The sequence below is a fragment of the Tamandua tetradactyla genome, chromosome 6 (genome assembly GCF_023851605.1).
Source record: "Tamandua tetradactyla isolate mTamTet1 chromosome 6, mTamTet1.pri, whole genome shotgun sequence".
Classification (NCBI taxonomy): domain Eukaryota; kingdom Metazoa; phylum Chordata; class Mammalia; order Pilosa; family Myrmecophagidae; genus Tamandua; species Tamandua tetradactyla.
In genome coordinates, this window is record NC_135332.1 from 30,119,583 (window position 1) to 30,140,470 (window position 20,888).

The following is a 20,888-nucleotide window of genomic DNA, read 5'->3' on the forward strand; positions in this document are numbered from 1 at the left end:
CCTGAGTCAAGTTCTTTTTTTTAATTAATTTTTTAATTTTTTTAAAAAAGATAACAACAAACAAATGCAAACATTTTTAACTTATGATCATTCCATTGTACATATATAATCAGTAATTCACAATATCATCACATAGTTGGATATTCATCATCATGATCATTTCTTAAAACATTTGCATTAATTCAGAAAAAGAAAAAAAAATACAACAGAAAAAAATTCATACATATCATACCCCTTACCCCTCCCTTTCATTGATCACTAGCTTTTCAATCTAAATTTATTTTAACAATTGTTCCCCCTATTATTTATTTTTATTCTATATATTTTACTCATCTGTTGATAAGGTAGATAAAAGGAGCATCAGACACAAGGTTTTCACCATCACACAGTCACATTCTGAAAGCTATATCATTATACAATCATCTTCAAGAAACATGGCTCCTGGAACACAGCTCTACATTTTCAGGCAGTTCCCTCCAGCCTCTCCACTACATCTTGACTAATAAGGTGATATCTATTTAATGTGTAAGAATAATCTCTAGGATAACCTCTCAACTCTGTTTGGGATCTCTCAGCCATTGACACTTTATTTTGTCTCATTTTGCTCTTCCCCCTTTTGGTCGAGAAGCTTTTCTCAATCCCTTGATGCTGAGTCTCAGCTCATTCTAGGATTTCTGTTCCACGTTGCCAGGAAGATCCACACCCCTGTGGAAGGATATCCCTGTGGAGTCATATCCCATGTAGCCAAGGGGAGGGTGGTGAGTTTGCTTGTTGTGTTGGCTGGAGAGAGAGGCCACATCTGAGCAACTAAAGAGGTTCTCTTGGAGGTGACTCTTAGGCCTAATTTTAAGTATGCTTGACCTATCCTTTGTGGGGTTGAGTTTCATATAAACAAACCCTAAGATTGGGGGCTCAACCTATTGCTTTGGGTGTCCCCACTGCTTGTGAGAATATCAAGAATTCAACTTGGGGAAGTTGAATTTTCCCCCTTTCTCAGCATTCCCCACAAGGGACTTTGCAAACACTTTTTTTTTTTTTTACATGGGCAGGCACCAGGAATCAAACCTGGGTCCTCTGGCATGGCAGGCAAGCATTCTTGCCTGCTGAGCCACTGTGGCCCGCCCTGCAAACACTTTTTTATTCACTGTTCAAATCACTCTGGGATTTATCAGGGCATCACTCTGGACAAACCAACAAAATCTCATGCCCTACTCAAGGTCTGAGTCAAGTTTCATGGACAATATTATTTTATAATGATCCCAGGAAGCACTGGTAGGGGATGGGGAAGCAGGGCAGAAGAGGACCACAAGCCGACATAGCCTGTGTCAGTGGGCAGATTCCTGCTGTGGGCAGCTGAAGCTTAATCTTGCTGACCTCTAAAGGACTGTGTAGGCCCCACCTCAGAGTTGTCCCACTGAGGGAGAGCGGAAGCTGAAGTATTTATTCATCAGCTCCCCTCCATGTTTGGTTGGGGTCATCCCCAGAGACTAAACTCCCAGCATTTCTGTCCTGCCCCAAGTAGACCAAGCTTGCTTCAGCAGCCAGAGGATGCCTTCAGGTAGAAAGTGGCAGGGGCTTGCAGGAGGAAACCATCTACATACAAGGGAAGGTGTACAAGGGAACTTGGCTGCTGAAGGGCTATGAAAGGAATGCTGATGCTGGCAGCCATGGGCCTGGAGGGATTAGAATCTCCTTTTCTGTTGGAGAAGCGTGAAGTTTTTCAAGGAAGGGGATGGGATGCACCAATTGAAGAGACCTGTGAGTGGGAGCTGTGAATCAGGAGGGAGGATTGGAAAAAAGAGGAATCTGGGTGAGGCCAAGTTTCCATGCTAAACGTGCTCCTTTTTAAGTCTAGGAGGGTGATACACAATAAGTAAAGTTACTGCCTTTTCCTTCCACACTCTACTGCTCCTTTGAGCTCCTTCATTAAAAAGCATTGTGCATCTCACACCCTATACAAAAGTTAACTCAAAATGGATCAAAGATCTAAACATTAGGTCTAAGACCATAAAACAGTTAGAGGAAAATGTTGGGAGATCTCTTATGAATCTTACAATTGGAGGTGGTTTTATGGACCTTAAACCTAAAGCAAGAACACTGAAGAAGGAAATAAATAAATGGGAGCTCCTCAAAATTAAACACTTTTTTGCATCAAAGAACTTCATCAAGAAAGTAGAAAGACAGCCTACACAATGGGAGACAATATTTGGAAATGACATATCAGATAAAGGTCTAGTATCCAGAATTTATAAAGAGATTGTTCAACTCAACAACAAAAAGATAGCCAACCCAATTACAAAATAGGAAAAAGACTTGAACAGACACCTATCAGAAGAGGAAATACAAATGGCCAAAAGGCACATGAAGAGATGCTCAATGTCCCTGGCCATTAGAGAAATGCAAATCAAAACCACAATGAGATATCATCTCATACCCACCAGAATGGCCATTATCAACAAAACAGAAAATGACAAGTGCTGGAGAGGTTGTGGAGAAAGAGGCACACTTATCCACTGTTGGTGGGAATGTCAAATGGTACAACCACTGTGGAAGGCAGTTTGGCGGTTCCTCAAAAAGCTGAATATAGAATTGCCATACGACCCAGCAATACCATTGCTGGGAATCTACTCAAAGGACTTAAGGGCAAAGACACAAACGGACATTTGCACACCAATGTTTATAGCAGCGTTATTTACAATTGCAAAGAGATGGAAACAGTCAAAATCTCCATCAACAGAAGAGTGGCTAAACACACTGTGGTATATACATACGATGGAATATTATGCAGCTTTAAGACAGGATAAACTTATGAAGCATGTAATAACATGGATGGACCTAGAGAACATTATGCTGAGTGAGTCGAGCCAAAAACTAAAGGACAAATACTGTATGGTCCCACTGATGTGAACGGACATTCGAGAATAAATTTGGAATATGTCATTGGTAACAGAGTCCAGCAGGAGGTAGAAACAGGGTAAGATAATGGGCAATTGGAGCTGAAGGGATACAGACTGTGCAACAGGACTAGATACAAAAACTCAAAAATGGACAGCACAATAATACCTAATTGTAAACTAATCATGTTAAAACACTGAATGAAGCTGCATCTGAGCTATAGGTTTTTGTTTTGTTTTGTTTTTACTATTATTACTTTTACTTTTTTCTCTATATTAACATTCTATATCTTTTTCGGTTGTGTTGCTAGTTCTTCTAAACCAATGCAAATGTACTAGGAAACGATGATCATGCATCTATGTGACGATGTTAAGAATTACTGATTGCATATGTAGAATGGTATGATTTCTAAATGTTGGGTTAATTTCTTTTTTTCCGTTAATTAAAAAAAAAAAGAGAGAAGGGATAATTGGAGCTGAAGGGATACAGACTGTGCAACAGGATTGGATATAAAAACTCAGAAATGGACAGCACAATACTACCTAATTGTAATGCAATTATGTTAAAACATTGAATGAAGCTGCATGTGAGGTATAGGTTTTTTTTTCTCTCTATTATCGTTTTAATTCTTATTCTGTTGTCTTTTTATTTCTTTTTCTAAATCGATGCAAATGTACTAAGAAATGATGAATATGCAACTATGTGATGATATTAAGAATTACTGATTGTACATGTAGAATGGAATGATTTCTAAATGTTTTGTTAATTTTTTTAATTAATAAAAAGAAAAGAAAAAAAAGCATTGTGCAATAATTAATACTACTATATGAATCTTTAATTGATTGGAACAAATGTAGCTACTGTTAAAAAATTGTACTATTATTAAAACATACAATATCAACAATTGTAACAAATGATCTGCACTAATGCAAAGTGTTGGTGGTGGGGTGGGATATGGGAATTCTTTATTGTATGATTGTTCTGTAAAACCACAACTTCTCTAATAAAAAATTTAAATAAAAAAAGGATCATATATGTAAAATATCCAGGATGGTATCAAGCATATAATATTGCTCAGTGAATAATAGCAGTATGATGAGGAGGAGGATAATGAGGATAACTACTAAGAAGGAACATAGGAAAATAAAAATACTTTTAATTATTGAGAAAAAAGTTGTGGGACATCATTGTTGCCCACAGTGTGTTTGATGGAAGGAAGATGGGCCCCCCAGGAAGAACTCAAGGAAGAAATAGTAACCTTTCTATGGTCCTATTACAGGGGACTTCTGTTGAGACATCCTGGAAGGGATTTCTAGGTGGAGTAACTACATGGAATAACACCCCCTCATGATGGCAATTTTGCCCAAAACCTCTCTTCTGTCCTAGCTACAGGGTGAGTATAGCAATTCTAAGCATCAAATTCAGATGATGTACAGAGCAATAAATAGGATTACTTATCCTTCCTCTGTCTCTTTCTTAGAAAGTCCCTAATAGACTCCCCCTCATATTTGGGTCCCCTGTACAGTGACCACCTGCCCCCATTTGCCAGGATTGAGGGTTTTCTGTGGATGTGGGACTTTCTGTGCTAAAACCAGGCCATACCCAGGAAAATCAGGATGGTTGCTATGTTGGTGTGTACAACAGAAAATCATGTTCTTAAAGCTAATCCATTCCTGTGGGTATAAACTATCTTAAGTAGGACCTTTTGATGAGGTTACTTCAGGTAAAGCATGGCCCAGGGGGTGAGTCTTAATCTTACCAGAGTCCTTTATAAATGGGATGATTACAAAGAGGGAGAGAGGGGGAGAGGAGAGAAGGAGAGAGGGAGGGATGGGGAGAGACAGAGACAGAGACAGAGAGAGAGAGAGCGCCAGGGAAGCAAGAAGCTTAAAGCAATGAAACCCGAAAGAGGAGAGACCAACAGACACAGCCAGGTACCCTGCCATAAAGCAGAGAGGCCAATGATCACTTGCAGCTGGTCTTCAGGAAGAAGGTATCATTTTGATAATAGCTTGATTTGGACATTTTTATGGCCTCAGGTGGTGATGGTGCTGGTGCTGGTGCTGGTGGTGCTGATGCTGGTGCTGGTGGTGCTGATGCTGGTGGTGGTGTGGTGGTGATGGTGTGGTGGTGGTGCTGGTGGTAGTGGTGGTGGTAGTGGTGGTGGTGGTGGTGGTGGTGGTGGTATAACCTCCCTGGCAAAGTAGCCCTGGGGAAATGAAATCAGAGACAATAAATTTCCATTATTAAGTTCCCATTGTTAAAAGCCAACCTATTATATGGTATCTTCTTTGAGCAGCCTAGCAAAGCGAAACATTTGCTAACCCTTGTCCCACACTGTAGTGGATGCTGTTGGTGCCCCCCACAAATCCCCTTTATTGGGCCAAGCACACCCATCCCCGGCTTCTCTGAGGGGTGACTGCTAATGGCTCACACCTTGTCCCTGATTCTAAACAATTCCCTTCAGCTGAACCAGAGCTACCTTGCCAGGGAGGTTATACCACCACCATCACCACTAGCACCAGTACCACCAGTACCAGCCCCACCACCAGCACCACCAATACCAGCACCAACACTACCACCAGCACCAACACTACCACCAGCACCATCACCAGCAGCACCACCAGCAGCAGCACCATCACCACTACCACCAGCATCACCACCATCACCATCACCACCATCACCACCACCAGCACCAGCACCACCATCACCATCACTACCATCACAACCACACCATTACCACCACACCACCAGCACCGGCACCATCACCATCACCACTACCACCACCATTACAATGCTCCCTGGACCAGTGATTAGCCGGCAGGGAGGTACAAAATGTTGACTACTTTGTTCGAAGGTGAGATCATATCTGCAGTGCACCTCATTCTCCAGAGCTCCCCATGAGCTCAGACTGAAGCTAATCTCCAAATGAGACCCTACCCTTGCTGATCTTTGCTCTGCTACTTTTATTTCCCTTCTCTTGAGAGCACTCTGTCCATTGATGACCTGTGGAAGAATCCCTGTCTCAGGCTGTGCTCTGTGAACCCAACCTAAGACACTTAACCATTTCTAACACAGTCTTTGGCAAGGAAAAGAGAATTGCCATCATTCACTGCAGGAGGGGATTGCTGGATAGAAGGGATTGTTTGTCCCTTGAGGCTTCTGCTGACACATATACCAGCGTGGAGGGGAAATACTGGGCCCAAACCAGTGGTGAAGAAATGGTTATTAGCAAGGCAATCAAACAATGAGGTGTTCTAGCAAGTAATGCTTTTGGAAGAAGAAAAGTAACCCTGTTGCATCTGGACCAACCAATGTTTAATGTGCAAAGTTTGCGGTTTCATGAAAGTTGAGCCCCAGTGTTTGCTCCCTAAGAAACACCCCTGTATCTTCACAATAAATCCCCTCCCCAATGTTTTAATAAATTAACAACTTCGATTCTTTTACTTTTAACTAGAGAGCTATAAAGTGACATAGAAATGAGCACCTGGAACAGGATTCACATAGTAAAGCTTGAGAGAAACTGTGGACTCAGCTGAGTGGTGGGGGAGAGGCAGTTGCAAGGGAGAAGTAACATCCATAAAAAGGGAAATTGGCAGTCCTTGCTCTATGGGAATAAAGCAGTTGGTTAAGCTCTCCCCCTGATGTTAGATGATGTTCACTCCTTGTGTGCGCTGAGACCGGGTTTTAGGTGATTTCATAGCAAAACAGAGCATGCTGGTTATTTTTTGTGTAAGGTGCAGCCAGAGAGACAAACTGCTATCCAGCAATGGCCCAGCTGACAAAAGATATTAAAAACCAGGGCTAGACTTCTGGGCCAAGATGGCGGCTTAACAATGAGCGCGTTTTAGTTTGTCCTCCAGAAAAACTACTAACTAGAAACAGTACAGAACAGCTCCTGGACCATGTCAGTAACTGGACACACAGTGTACCCCAGTCTGGACCAGCTGGACTGGCTGCGAGCCTCCCCAGAACTGTGAGTTCCCCAAGTCGCAGTGGCTGGCGCCCCTCTCCCAAAGGCTGCTTCCCAGAGCAGAAAGGAAACAGACGTTACCAGAAACAGGGCTGAGCCCAACTAAACACCAATTGTGGAATTAATTAACAAGTTCTGGCTACTATAAATAGGCCCCCAACTCAGGTGAACCTGGCCAAAGTGGAGGTCGCTCATTTTTGCCCCAGAGTCGAGGGGGCAGGGCTGACGGAAAAAGGAAAAAAAAAGGAAACAGGTTTTTGTGGCTGTGTTTCTACAAAGGCTTGACTGCCTCTGGATTCAGCGGCAGGACTTCTCAGGCTGCAACTGCCCCAGACATAGGCAGAAACAAGCTCATTTGAGGGCTTGTCTGGAGCCTTTGCCTTCCCAAGGGGAGGGGTGAAGCCCAACTTAGGTGGAATCCCTCCCTCAAGGAATTCAGACACCAAGGCTTGGTAACTTGAAGCCATTAAAACCAGCCTACAACCTCTCCTCTGTCTCCACCAAATCCCCAGCAGGGAGAGTCTGCCAAAGTTAAAGGTACCACATCATCTTATGCTGGTGGGACCTACAGGCAGACAAGTGCCACATACTGGGTAGGATAAGAAAAACAGAGTCCAAGACTTCACAGGAAAGTCTTTCAACCTGCTGGGTCTCACCCTCAGGGAAAACCGACACAGGTGACTCTTTCCTCCTGATAGGAGGCCAGTTTGGTCTGGGAAAATCCAGCTGGGGTCTATAATACCTAAGTAGATGTTTCTAAGTGTGTGTGTGTGGGGGGGGGGTGAAAGGCACTATACAAGCAGGACAAGAAACAAGAAAACAAGAACTGAAAAATTCTCCTCTGTTAAACAAAACCTAAGCTAGAGGTCCAGATACAGCTGAACTGAATGTCAAAGAACAGATAGACAACAAATTCATCCAGCAAGAAAACCCTAGGTAAAAGAAGTAAAAGCAATCTCCAGAATAAACTAATTAAGGTAATTAAATGTCTAGATGCCAGCAAAAAATAACAAATCACACTAGGAAAATTGAAGATATGGCCCAGTCAAAGGAACAAACTAACAATTCATATGAGCCACAGGAGCTGAAACAATTAATTCAGAATATACGAACAGATATGGAAAACCTCATCAAAAACCAAATCAATGAATTGAGGGAGGATATAAAGAAGGCAAGAAATGAACAAAAAGAAGAAATCGAAAGTCTGAAAAAACAAATCACAGAACTTATAGGAATGAAAGGCACAGTAGAGGAGATTAAAAAAAAACAGTGGAAACCTACAATGGTAGATTTCAAGAGACAGAACATAGGATTAGTGAACTGGAGGACGGAACATCTGAAATCCGACAAGAAACAGAAACTATAGGGAAAAAAATGGAAAAATATGAGCAGGGACTCAGGGAATTGAAGGACAATATGAAGCACACAAATATACGTGTTGTGGGTCTCCCAGAAGGAGAAGAGAAGGGAAAAGGAGAAGAAAAACTAATGGAGGAAATTATCACTGAAAATTTCCCAACTCTTATGAAAGACTTAAAATTACAGATCCAAGAAGTACAGCGTACCCCAAAGAGAATAGATCCAAATAGACGTACACCAAGACATTTACTAATCAATAGGTCAGAGGTCTAAGAGAAAGAGAGAATCTTGAAAGCAGAAAGAGAAAAGCAATCCATCACATACAAGGGAAGCCCAATAAGACTACGTGTAGACTTCTCAGCAGAAACTATGGAGGCAAGACGACAGTGGGATGATATACTTAAATCATTAAAAGAGAAAAACTGCCAACCAAGAATTCTATATCTAGCAAAATTGTCCTTCAAAAATGAGGAAGAAATTAAAACATTTTCAGACAAAAAATCACTGAGAGAATTTGTGACCAAGAGACCAGCTCTGCAAGAAATACTAAAGGGAGCACTAGAGACAAATATGAAGGCAGAAGAGAGATGTGTGGAGAAGAGTGTAGAAAGGAAGACCATGAGTAAAGGTTAAAAGAAGGAAAATTAGAAGGACATATAAAAGCCAAAAGCAAAATGGTAGAGGAGGGTACTGCCCGGGCAGTAATAACACTAATGTTGATGGATTAAGCTTCCCAATCAGGGGACATGGACTGGCAGAATGGATTAGGGAACGGGACCCATCTATATGCTGTCTCTACTCAAAGGACATGAGGGCAAGGACACAAGAGGACATTTGCACACCAATGTTTAAAGCAGCGTTATTTATAATTACCAAGAGATGGAAACAGCCAAAATGTCCATCAACAGACGGGTGGCTAAACAAACTGTGGTATATACATACAATGGAATATTATGCAGCTATAAGACAGAATAAAGTTATGAAGTAGGTAACAACATGGATGGACCTTACAGACATTATGCTGAGTGAGATTAGCCAGAAACAAAAGGACAAATACTGTATGGTCTCATTGATGTGAACTGACATTGGTGAATGAACTTGGAGAATTTCGTTGGTAACAGAGACCATCAGGAGGTGGAAATAGGGTAAGATATTGGGTGATTAGAGCTGAAGGGATGCAGATTGTGCAACAGGACTGAATATAAAAACTCAGAAATGGACAGCACAGCACTACCTAACTGTAATACAATTATGTTAAAACACTGAATGAGGCTGAATGTGAGAATGATAGAGGGAGCAGGGCTGGGGACACAAATGAAATCAGAAAGAAAGATAGACGATAAAGATTGAGATGGTATAATCTAGGATTGCCTAGAGTGTGTAATGACAGTGACTAAATATACAAATTAAAAAAATGTTTTTGCATGAGAAAGAACAAAGGAATGTCATTACTGCAGGGTGCTGAAATAGATGGCAATTAATATTTAAAATTTTCAACTTATGTGTGAGACTAAAGCAAAAAAATGTTTATTTGGTACAAAATTTATATTTTGACTAGTGCATTTCTTAATATAACTGATGTAGATAGCTTGGTTGAACGACATAAGTACATGGAACCTTGGGTAGGACATGAGATTTTGTTGGTTTGTCCAGAGTGATGCCCTGATGAATCCCAGAGTGATTTGATCAGTGAGCAGAAAAGTATTTGCAAAGTCCCCTTTGGGGAATGGTGAGAACAGGGGAAAATTCAACCTCCCCAAGTTGAATTCTTGGTATTCTCACAAGCAGTGTGGACAACCAGAGCTGTGGGCTGAGCCCCCAGTCCTGGGGTTAGTTCATATGAAACTTGGCCCCACAAATGATAGGTCAAGTCTACTTAAAATTAGGCCTAAGAGTCACCCTCACGAGAACCTCTTTTGTTGCTCAGATGTGGCCTCTCTGTCCAGCCAACACAACAAGCAAATTCACCACCCTCCCCCTGTCTACATGGGATATGACTCCCAGGGGTGCAGACCTTCCTGGCAACATGGGACAGAAATCCGATAATGAGCTGGGACTCAGCATCAAGGCATTGAGAAAAACCCTAGAATGAACTGAGACCCAGCTTCAAGGGACTGAGAAAATCCTCTCGACCAAAGGGGGAAGAGTGAAATGAGACAAAGTGTCAATGGCTGAGAGATTCCAAACAGAGTCAAGAGGTTATCCTGGAAGTTATTCTTATGCATTAAGTAGATATCACCTTGTTAGTCAAGATGTAATGGAGAGGCTGGAAGGAACTGCCTGAAAATGTAGAGCTGTGTTCCAGTAGCCATGTTTCTTGATGAAGATTGTATAATGGTGTAGCTTTCACAATGTGACTGTGTGATTGTGAAAACCTTGTGTCTGATGCTCCTTTTATCTACCTTGTCAATAGATGAGTAGAACATATGGAATAAAAATAAATAATAGGGGGAACAAATGTTAAAATAAATTTCGTTTGAAATGGTAGTGATCAATGAAAGGGAGGAGTAAGGGGTATGGTGTGTATGTTTTTTTTTCTGTTGTCTTTTTATTTCTTTTTCTGAATTAATGCAAATGTTCTAAGAAATGATCATGATGATGAATATGCAACTATGGGATGATATTGTGAATTACTGATTATATATGTAGAATGGAATGATCACATATTAAGAATGTTTGTGTTTCCTGTAATTTTTTTTAATTAATAAAAAAATTTAAAAAAAAAAAAAAGAAATGCTAGAGTGACCTGTGGCCGGCAGGCCATGCCCTCATGTGTCCCCCACCTGAGCAGACACAGTTTTCCAATGTACAGTAAGAGATGCAGCAGCCCCCGGGGAGAGGAAGTGACCTGCCCAACGCCTCACCTGGTCAACAGCGGGTCTCCCTGACTCCTGGGGGTCGCTGAGCAGCTTCCTGGGACCAGGGCTGGGAGAGTCCTGCCCAGAGCCCCTAAGGGAAGGGGGAGCTGTGGTTGTGGGTGCTGCAGACAGAACCTGGGTTCCCTAAAAAAAAAAAACCAAAAAAAAAAACAACAGGGTTACCTGAGATTGTTGCAGTCCATATTGAGAAATTAGCCTTGAGTGGGGCTGAACTGCAGTGTCCAGATTCTCTGATTCCCTATACCTCCCCCACACCTAGGAATTAAGTTAGAGTATTGATTTGCAAACTGTAAGATCTTAGCCATTGGAACAAGGATGAGTGAATGGATTTGCTCTTTCCTTTAACAGCTATTTATTGCCTCTCTGCTGTGTCAGGTACTATTCTAAGCACAGTGAGCAAAACAGGCAAAGATCCCTGCCCTCAAGGAACTTAAATTGTAGGAGAAAGATAAATAATAAATATAGCATGTAAATTATGCAATATGTTAGAAGGTGCTGAGTACTGAAGAGGGAAAAAGAGAACAGGGCAAGAAGTTTGGGGAAAGTGAGAAAGTGGTGGCTGTTTTAAATAGGGAGGTCAGGGCAGGCCTCATTGAAAAGGTGAGATTTAATCAAAGACATGGAAGAAACAAGGGAGTGAACCAATGGATGTTAAAGGGAAGAACAAGAGCAAGCTTAGTGTATTCAAGCAACAGCAAAAAGTCTGTGTAACTGGGGCAGGGCATTTACGGGGAGAATTGTAAGAAAAGGAGTGAGAGGCAATGGGAGACCACGTTGTGTATGATTTATGAACTTTTGCTTTTACATTAAGAGAAATGAGGAGTCATTGCAGGATTTTAAACAGAGGTGTGACATAGTGTATTTATATCTTGAAAAGCTCACTCTATCTGCTAGGTTGAGGATAGATGTTAAGGGAGCCAGTAAAAACAGGGAAATTGTTAGGAGGTCTCGGCAGCAATCCAGACGAGACAATAAAGGGAGGTTTGGGCTAGAGTGGTAGTACTGGAGGTGTGGAGAAGTGGCCAGATTTTGGACATATTTTGAAGGTAGAACCCCCATTATTTACTAGGGATTGAATGTGGGGTTAAGAGGTGGCAGCTTTGCTAAAAAGCCCAAACCTTGGGTCTTTCCAAAGTATCTCCCACTGAGCCCCCTCTGCTGGACAAATGTGAAATTGCCTTGCCTTTAAAAGATTCCTGGATATACGTGAATGCAGCAAAGGTGCAGGGCTGCCATTCCAAGGCAAATTAAAGGAGAAAGGTTCCCATTGGACAACTCCATTATGCATCATGCATACCCTGAGGCTAAGGCCTTCAGCTGGAGTGGAAGAGTGGAGGGGTGCTTAATTGGGTAGATAAACAGAGTTCCTGGGTATGCCCAGCTCTGAATCTTTACCAGGCCTGGGAATTCGTAAAGAAAGATAAGATTCCTGGTTTGCGAGTTTTAGCAGAAACCTCCCCAGATGAAACACTCAGGCTGCCAAGGTTTCATGGGAATTGTAGCACCAGGAAAACACAAAATGCTGGCAACAGAGGTCTGAGATTTTTTAACCCATTGTTGCCGGGAGACTCAGTCCCAAATCCATCTCCAGAAGATACCAACTATAATAGGAAGTGCATCGCTCAACCTGCACAGCTCCGTACAAGAGACCCTGTCCATTGCTCTCCTTTAGAGTAGTCCTGAAGGATGCTTGTTATTCAAAGGAGGTCCTCCTAGCAGGTAGACCCTCGGGCAGCTTTGCTGAGGAAAGAAGTAACACAATCATGCCCATGAGATGTGTTGGCTCTATGATTTACCTGTATAGTCCTATCCAGCAAGGCACAGCTCAGCTCCCGAACCAATGGCCCAGTATGGTGCTTTCCTAGAGGCTTCCCACTAAGCACTTTTCTTTTTTTTTTTCTTCAAATTTATTGATTAATTTAAAAAAATTAAGAACAAACAAGCAAAAACATTAACATGTAATTCCGTTCTACATATATATTCAGTAATTCTCAATATCATCACATAGTTGCATATTCATCATTTCTTAGAACATTTGCATCAATTCAGAAAAAAATATAAAGACAGCAGAAAAAAATAAAACGATTACAGAAAAAAAAGATTATGCATATCATACTCCTTATCCCTCACTTTCATTGATCACTAGCATTTCAAACTAAATTTATTTCAACATTTGTTCCCCTTATTACTTATTTTTATTCCATATGTTCTACTCGTCTCTTGACATGGTAGCTAAAAGGAGCATCAGACACAAGGTTTTCACAATCACACAGTCACATTGTGAAAGCTACACCATTATACAATCTTCATCAAGAAACATGGCTACTGGAACACAGCTCTACCTTTTCAGGCAGTTCCCTCCAGCCTCTCTACTACATCTTGACTAACAAGGTGATATCTACTTAATGCATAAGAATAACTTCCAGGATAACCTCTCGACTCTGTTTGGAATCTCTCAGCCATTGACACTCTGTCTCATTTCACTCTTCCCCCTTTTGGTCGATAAGCACTTTTCTTAATGACAGCTATTGTGATTGTCCTTTGTTTTTCTTTTTCACTATTGTATAAAGAGTATGAGGGTGATGATTAATGATAGGTACTGCTAATCAGAATTAAAGTTATGAAATTATTAAGTTCAGTAACACATAGGGAAATGTACCTTATAAATGATGTCGTGTGTGAGCATGGATGTTTAGGAGTATTTTGCTAGGAAAAATACAATGAATTGACATAGATAAATATGCCTTGATTGGCAAAATGCTAAGAGACGTAAAACTGATAAAAAGTAGATTGTACCATCTGACATTTTTTAATCATAAGAGAGGGAGGGAGGAATTGAGCTAGAATGTAGAGGTTTGTGCACAGACAAGACTGAGTTTCTCAGACCGACTGAAGGACTAAGTTGTGGACAAATGGAATGCAATGAACCGAGGTGTTCACAAGGTCTTGGCAACTAAATAAATGAACCAGGTGTCCATAAATCTGTTCTGACCACTTGTCCGATCTGAGACCTTTGGTGCATAGAAGGAAGCCCAAGGGAGCACGGGTGGGGGCATATATGGCGGTTTTATTTTTTATATAGTACATAGATGATGGGATGATGTAGAGTCACACCTGAGTAAGACCGAGCTTGAACTAGAAGACTAGAGGTCATCAGGAGGTTATGTATCTGGAGAGTAGCTGCCTCATGATGTTTCCTCTGGATACACTAGCTGGACATGACTTTGGATGATTTTTCCTTTGGGAAGGAGATGAGTTGGGCTGTACTGGGAGACGGATGTGTATGTGTGCTGGACAAACGTGGCCTGGAATATAGTGTCGACCCTGTGGGGTGTCTGTTTGGCTATGAGTCTTCACTTTCCCTTCTCTAGATATTGTTCCCTAATCCTTGGAATGGACTCCTATAGTCATGCTTGAAAGATTACCTTTTTAATGTCTAAATGCATGGTTTTCAATATTTTGATTACTTAATTACATTGTTGTCAGAGAATGTGATCGGGGTGATATTGATTCTTTAGTATTTATTGAAGCTTGTATTGTGGCTTATAAATGGTCAAGTTTTATAAATGTTTCTTGTGTGCTTGAAAAGAAGGTGCTCTCTAATTGCTGGATGGTTCTATATAAGTCCAATAGATCAAAATAGTTATTGTGTTGGTCGAATCTTCTACATCCTTGTTAATTTTTTGGTTTGCTTGATCTGTTGGTTACTGACAGAAATGTGTTAAATCTCCCACCATGATGGTAACTTTCTAAATTTCTCCTTATAATTCTGTCGATTTTCAGTTTATGTGCATGTTACTACATGCATAAAGTTTAGAGTTATTCAATTCTTTTCAAGAACTGAAGCTTTTCTTGATATATATATATGACCCTCTTTTCTTTGTAATGCTTTTTGCCTTAAAGATTTTGTGCTTGATATTAATATAGGTATACCAAGTTTCTTTTAGTTAATATTTTCCTGGTATATCTTTTTACGTTCAATCTTTCAGTACCCTTATGATTAAAATGTCTCTCACAAACAGCATATAGCTGAAACTATTTCAACCAACTGTCTGTGCTCTTATCTAAGGCCAGTTCCTCTTGACTAATTAAGAGCAGTGCTTCAGATATCCTCCTTTCTCCCTTCTATATCATTAATTCTTCCATCTCTGTTGGTTCAGTCTCATCAGCATAAAATCATGTTGTTATTATTTTTTTTTATCTTGAAGAAAAATTCGACAACCGAATCAATAGGCCAAGCCCTCGATCTTGGGGTTTGCCCCTATGAAACTTACCCCTGCAAAGGATAGGCTAAGCCTACTTAAAATTAGGCCTAAGAGTCACCTCCAGAGAACCTCTTTTGTTGCTCAGATGTGACCTCTCTCTCAGCCAACATGGAAAGTGAACTCACTGTCCTCTCCTCTATGTGGGAAATGACTCCCGGGGGTATAAACCTCCCTGGCAATGTGGGATAGAAATCTTAAGATGAGCTGGGACTTGGAATCAAGGAACTGAGAAAATTTTCTCGACCAAAAGGGGGAAGAGAGAAATGAGACAAAATAAAGTGTCAATGGCTGAGAAATTTCAAATAGAGTCGAGAGGTTAACCTGGAGGTTATTCTTACACATTATGTAGATATGCCCTTTTTAGTTTATGGTGTATTAGAGTGGCTACAGGGAAGTTGCCTGAAACTGTAGAGCTGTGTACTGGTAGCCATGTTTCTTGAAGATGATTATATAATGATATGGCTTTAGCAATGTGACTGTGTCATTGTGAAAACCTTGTGTCTGATGCTCCTTTTATCTATGGTATGGACAGATGAGGAAAAAGTATGGATAAGAAATAAATTAATAATAGGGGGAACAAAGGTTAAAATAAATTGAGTAGTTTGAAATACTAGTGGTCAATGAGAGGGAGGGATAAGGGGTATGGCATATATGATTTTTTCTTTTTTCTTTCTTTTCCTGGAGAGATGTGAATGTTCAAAAAAATGATAATGGTGATGAATACGCAACTACATGATGATATTGTGAGCCATTGTTTGTAACCATGTCAAGAATGTATGTTCGTTGTTTACAATAAAATTATTAAAAGGAAAAAGTCAATGGACTCCATGTTTTGGTTTGTTAAATGCTGCCAGAATGCTATATACCAGGGTTCTAGTTTTCTAGCTACTGGAATGCCATGTACCAGAAAAAGAATGGCTTTTAAAAAAGGAAACTTAATAAGTTACTAGTTTACAGTTCTAAGGCTGTGAAATTGTCCAAACTAAGGCCAATTAAAGAAAGTCTATAAAATATCCAATCTAAGGCATCCTGGGAAAGATACCTTGGTTCAAGAAGGCTGATGACATTCAGGGTTTCTCTCTCAAGTGGAAAGGCATATAGCAAACATGGCAGCATCTTCTGTCTTTCTCTCCAGGCCTCTTGTTTCATGAAGCTCCCCAGGAGGCGTTTTCCTCCTTCATCTCCAAAAGTTGCTGGTAGGTAGACTCTCTGCTTCATGGTTCTGCGGTTTTCTGAAGCTTTTTGGTGGCTGCTGTCATTCTCCAGTTTTTTCCAAAGTGCTTCCTCTTTTAAAGAATTCCAGTAAAACCAATCAAAACTCACTTGGGATGGGTGGAGACATTTCTCCACCTAATGGAGTTTAATACCCACACTTGACTGGGTCGCATCTCCATGGAGATAATCTAATTAAACCTCTTTTGTTGCTCAGATGTGGCCTCACTCTCCAGCCAACACAACAACTCACCACCCTCCCCCTGGCTTAGTGGGACATGACTCCCAGGGGTGTGGACCTTCCTGGCAACATGGGACAGACATCCTAGAATGAGCTGAGACTCAGCATCAAGGGATTGAGAAAACCTTTCGACCAAAAGGGCGAAGAGCAAAATGATACAAAATAAAGTGTCAATGGCTGAGAGATTCCAGATTCGAGAGGTTATCCTGGAGGTTACTCTTACGCATTAAATACATATCACCTTGTTAGTCAAAATGTAGTGGAGAGGCTAGAGGGAACTGCCTGAAAATGTAGAGCTGTGTTCCAGGAGCCATGTTTCTTGAAGATGATTGTATAATGATATAGCTTTCAGAATGTGACTATGTGATTGTGAAAACCTTGTGTCTGATGCTCCTTTTATCTACGTTATCAACAGATGAATAAAACATATAGAATAAAAATAAATAATAGGGGGAACAATTTTTAAAATAAATTTAGATTGAAATGCTAGTGATCAATGAAAGGGAGGGGTAAGAGTTATGGTATGTATGAATATTTTCTGTTGTCTTTTTATTTCTTTTTCTGAATTAATGCAAATGTTCTAAGAAATGATCATGATGATGAATATGCAACTATGTGATGAATTGTGAATTACTGATTATATATGTAGAACAGAACGATCATATGTTAAGAATGTTTGTGTTTGTTATATATTTTTTAAAAATTTAAAAATTAATTTAAAAAAAAAGAAGAGCCAATATCTGACTCATGTGAAGGTACGTGGCTGGCATATGCTGGTCCTTGTTCCCAGTTCTGTTGCTTCCAGCTTCTGATGCCAGTGGTTTCCTCTCTAAGCATCTATGGACCTTCACTTAGCTCCTCTGGGACATAACTCTGGGTTCTGGCTTGCTTAGGATCTCCTGGGAAGGCACATGACAACATCTGCTGTGCTCCAAACATCCCTGTCTAGGCATCTTCTTTCTCTGTTGGCATCCCAAGTATCTCTGTCGGCTCTTAAGTTTCTCCAAAATGTTTCCTCTTTCAAAGGACTCCAGTAAATGAATCAAGACCCACCTTGAATGAGCAGAGCCACATTTCCATCTAATCAAAGGCCACACCTACAATTAGGTGTGTCGCATCTTCATGGAAACAATCCAATCAAAGTTTCCACCCTACAATACTGAATCAGGATTAAAAGAAACATGGACACCCACCAGAATGGCCATTATCAACAAAAAAGAAAATGACAAGTGCTGGAGAGGGTGTGGAGAAAGAGGCACACTTATCCACTGTTGGTGGGAATGTCAAATGTTACAACCACTGTGGAAGGCAGTTTGGCGGTTCCTCAAAAAGCTGAATATAGAATTGCCATACGACCCAGCAATACCATTGCTAGGTATCTACTCAGAGGACATAAAGGCAAAGACACAAACGGACATTTGCACACCAATGTTTATAGCAGCATTATTTACAATTGCAAGGAAATGGAAACAGCCAAAATGTCCATCAACAGACGAGTGGCTAAACAAACTGTGGTATATACATGTGATGGAATATTATGCAGCTTTAAGACAGAATAAACTCATGAAGTATGTAACAACATGGATGGACCTTGAGAACATTATGCTGAGTGAGACTAGCCAAAAACTAAAGGACAAATACTGTATGGTCTCATTGATATGAACTGACATTAGTGAATAAACTTGGAATATTTTGTTCATAACAGAGACCATCAGGAGATAGAAATAGGGTAAGATATCGGGTAATTGGAGCTGAAGGGATACAGACTGTGCAACAGGACTGGATACAAAAACTCAGAAATGGACAGCACAATACTACCTAACTGTAATATAATTATGTTAAAACACTGAATGAAGCTGCATGTGAGAATGATAGAGGGAGGAGGGCTGGGGACATAAATAAAATCGGAAAGAAAGATAGATGTTAAAGATTGAGATGATATAATCTAGGAATGCCTAGAGTGTATAATAATAGTGAAATGTACAAGGTACAATTTAAAAAATGTTTTTGCATGAGAAAGAACAAAGGAATGTCATTATTGCAGAGTACTGAAAATAGATGGTAATTAATATTTTAAAATGTCACCTTCTGTATGAGACTAAAGCAAAAAATGTTTATTAGTTACAAAATTTATATTTTGACTAGTGCATTTCCTAATATAACTTATGTAGATAGTTTGATTGAATGCCATAAGTACTTGGAATCTCAGGCAGGACATGAGATTTTGCTGGTTTGTCCAGAGTGATGCCCCAATGAATCCCAGAGTGATTCGATCAGTGAGTGGAAAAGTATCTGCAAAGCCCCCTTCAGGGAGTGGTGAGAACAGGGAGAAATTCAACTTCCCCAAGTTGAATTCTTGATATTCTCACAAGCAGTGTGGACAACCAAAGCTATAGGCAGAGCCCCCAGTCTTGGGGTTTGTTCATATGAAACTTAACCCCGCAAAGGATAGACCAAGTCTACTTAAAATTTAGGCCGAAGAGTCACCCCCAAGAGAGCCTCTTTTGTTACTCAGATGTGGCCTCTCTCTCCAGCCAACATGACGAGCAGTCTCACCACCCTCCCCCTCTCTGTGTGGGACATGACTGCCAGGGGTGTGGACCTTCCTGGCAAAGTGGGACAGAGATCCTGGAATGAGCTGAGACTCAGCATCAAGGGATTGAGAAAAACCCTAGAATGAGCTGAGACTTAGCATCAAGGGATTGAGAAAACCTTCTCGACCAAAAGGGGAAAGAGGGAAATGAGGCAAAGTGTCAATGGCTGAGAGATTCCAAACAGAGTTGAGAGGTTATCCTGGAGGTTATTCTTATGCATCAAGTAGATATCATCTTGTTATTCAAGATGTAATGGAGAGGCTGGAGGAAACTGCCTGAAAATGTACAGCTGTGTTCCAGTAGCCATGTTTCTTGAGGATGATTGAATAATGATGTAGACTTCACAGTGTGACTGTGTGATTGTGAAAACCTTGTGTCTGATGCTCCTTTTATCTACCTTGTCAACAAAGGAGTAGAACATATGGAATAAAAATAAATAATAGGGGTAAAATGCTAAAATAAATTTAGTTTAAATGCTAGTGATCAATGAAAACAAGGGGTATGGGGTATGGTAGATATAATCTTTTTTTTTTCTTTCCTGTGTTCATTTTATTTCTTTTTCTGTTGTCTTTTTATTTCTTTTTCTGAATTAATGCAAATGTTCTAAGAAATGATGAATATGCAACTAAGCAATGATATTGTGAATTACTGATTATGTATGTTGTTTTATTTTTTAATTAATAAATAAATTTTTAAATAAATAAATAAATGTAATGTTGAAAATGGCAAAAAAATAATAATAATAAAAGAAACATGGCTGCACCCACATGATTGGATCAGGAAAAAGGACATGGCTTTTGGGGGTACATAAAAGCTTCAAACCAGCACATTCCACCCTCTGGACCCCCCAAAGACATGTTCTTTCCATACACAAAATACATTCATTCCATCACAATATCACAAAAAGCCTTATCATTCAGTAACAATATAAATGCAATACAAAGTCAGAAAAAGTACAAAATCTCATTGAAGTCAGTTACAGGCATGATCTGCTCTAAGGAAAAAAAATTCCTTTGGCTCTGGACCTGCGAAACTCACAATAAGCTATCTGCTGCCAAAATACAAAGGAAGGACAGTCATCCTATGACTGTTTCCATTGCCATAGAAAGAAATCAAAAGGAAAACAAAGGTCACCAGACCAAAACAGTTCCAAAAACCTGCAAGGCATACCCCATTAGAATTCAAAGTCTGAGAGTCATTTATGGAATGATGTTTTATCCTTGGGTCTTCAGAGAGTGTCAGTCCCAACCCCTCTAAGGGTTTTTGCAGTGGTCCTGCTCTCTGCAAATGTTGGGATGAGGGTTGCAACATACGGGGACTTTGAGACCATCTTTCTTTGGGCTTCACCCTCTCCAAACATCAGGGCAGCACCTTGGATCTCTGCCATCTCCAGGGCACACGCCCAAACCCCTCAGAACATCCAGGGAAAGATACCTTGGTTCAAGAAGGCCAATGAAGTTCAGGGTTTTT